Source organism: Pteropus vampyrus, unplaced genomic scaffold (assembly GCF_000151845.1).
Source record: "Pteropus vampyrus isolate Shadow unplaced genomic scaffold, Pvam_2.0 Scaffold16, whole genome shotgun sequence".
NCBI classification, from domain to species: Eukaryota; Metazoa; Chordata; class Mammalia; order Chiroptera; family Pteropodidae; genus Pteropus; species Pteropus vampyrus.
In genome coordinates, this window is record NW_011888797.1 from 1,342,646 (window position 1) to 1,345,278 (window position 2,633).

Sequence of the window (2,633 nt, forward strand, 5' to 3'; positions counted from 1 at the left end):
CTTTCCTGCTAACAGGCCAGAATTTAGTTTATAATTAGACAAGAGGGCTCAACAACCAGGCGTGATGGAACATTGCCGAGAATCTTGGAGAGGATTAAAGGGAAGCAGTTTAAAATTAATTAAAATTTTGAGATTTAAAAAATGTCCATTTATTTTCAAAGGAAATTAAGCTCAATCTAGCTTAAAGACTAGATATTTATGGGTGAAATTATTACTTGTATATTTACCTGCTTTAATGACAGGTAATGACTATTAAACACTATGTATCTTGCAGTGCTAGGTGCTTTATATACATCATCTTATTTAATTTTTATAAACATCTCGTGGAGATTCTTAGTCCCATTTTACAGATAGGGAAATTGAGGCTCAGAAAGTATCATTTGTCTCATTTTACAGCGTGAGTGGGGCAGAAGTGAGATTTGAACCCAGAGTCCGAGATTCTAAGCCCTGTGCTCTTAGTCCCCAAGCTACATTATATACCAGATTCTAACATTCTTACAGTAAAACTATTTTAGCTGTCTATTCATCATTTACATTTTATGCTCTCCTAACTACTTCCAAAATGAATGAATGAGGGTGAAGTGGGGAGGGCTTGTGTCCATAACTACACTCTTCCTCATCATGCTAGACCTCAAGGTTTTGGGTTTGGAAATATTAAAATTAACATCATATCCGAGGATACAATGTAACATTACACTGTAATATATTCTTCTAATATTACATTGTACCTGAAAATAAGGTCTTCTATTTTTGAAGATGCCAAGGGATCTGAACCTTTGTCACTTCCTCACAGATCTGACTGATAGTCACAGGCTCTTTTTTTCTGCTACTGCTGAAGATCTCTTTGACTTATTTTCCCTTCTCCATCTTACTTCCTTTTACTTTTAGGAGAGAGAAGATGAACTCCAGGTCTGATTGTAACTTTAGACTTCACATGGGTTGCTATAGACACATTTTTCTCATTTTATAAGGTAGATAATAGCTTTGCTTTCTAAATATAGTACATTCAACAGTTAAGCTCAGGAAAGCTCATATTTGCAGATAGATGGTTTAATATTATGCTATAAAAGCAATAGTTTAATAAGCTACCCATTAATGGAAAAGCTCATGATTAGTTCTATTAATCTTTGGCTATGGATTCACAGAGAAGATATTACCAAAGTGATTCATGGAGACTGGTGTTTAGACCTGAATTTTTAAAATCAATTAAGAAAAAAATGTTAATAAACTAGGTATTTAGTTATAGATAGGGAATAATAAAATCAGAAAAAACAGGAGAAATTTCCAAGAATTTTCTTCTGAAGAAGAAAATAAAAAGAGGTAGCATCTACAAAATTAAGCCCAATAATTAAAACCTAATGAGTAATGATCTGCCTTTCTTTATAAAATAGTACTGGGCCTTGTTCTGATGATAATCTGATTCTCTTTGCTAAGTACAGTAGCAGTGAGGGACAATTCTTTGAAAATGGGTTTTGTTAAAATAACAAAGCATTCCTTCTTTTCAGCCTCATTTATGATATCTGATCCCCAAATCTGATAGGAACACATTGCCTTCTTTTGCCTGGAGACAGGAAGGAGGGGGCTGGGCTGACTTCTTAAGCCTGAAATGATTCATCATTCTACAGTGAGATGTGTCTCCCCAAAGTGTCACCTTGTCTTGTGTTCTCTCAATATAATGCACAATAATGAATCATTGTAGTAGGAATATAAATCTATTTCTGAAAATAAAGCCCCAGAGATTGGTATAGATAATATATTCAGCTCATCTTTGCCTATTGCTCCAGTCCCGCTTGTAAGACACCTATCTGACAGCTTATAACAAACGGATTGCATCTGATTGGATGGGCTGGACCAGGCAGAAGCAGTGCTCTCAAAGACCATAGGCTGCATGGTCCAGGATGGAAGATTTCAGCCCCAACTGCAGAGGTACCACCACCAAGGTGATGGATCCAGGAGTGAGCAGGTTTAAATATCAGGCCAGAAACTTAAGTCTGTGAAAGGTAATCTTATCTTCCATTTTGCCAAGCTGGCAAGAAATTGTATTTTGGTCATTACTGGGACTCTGCGCAGTGTTGTATCAAGCTCTTATGCATAGTCAAAGCTTCACCAACCATATGACACCAACCACAGTGTTCGCCATTGAGCCGTCCGTTGTCCCAGCCTGCAGGTGCCCTCCCTGCAGCTCAGTGGTTTTTGGGCCACACTCAAAGTACCCGAATTTTTGGAAGGCTTGGAATCCCTGGGTCTGGAGCCAACACTTTCTAGAAGCCATTGGAAGCCATTCCCTCAGAAATTCTCCCCACTATCCAGAGCAGAGTGGAGCATGAGTTCTTACTAACCTTCCACTTTCCAGTTCGGGGGATATCTTCCCTCTCAAGCACAAAGTGCTAGATAAATTCAAAGGCAGAATAAACACTCAGGGCATTAGCAATGCAGGGGCATACGCGCGCGCACACACACACACACACACACACACACACAACTAAAAAGAATTGATATTATAAAACATTTTATTGATTAAAAGGAAAAATCTAGATTTAATTGGCTTTCTTTTTTATTGATGTTACAGATTAGTACTGTTTCTGTTTTGAATTGTGTTTGGAGGACAGTGGTACTGGCTCCATATTCCTCTC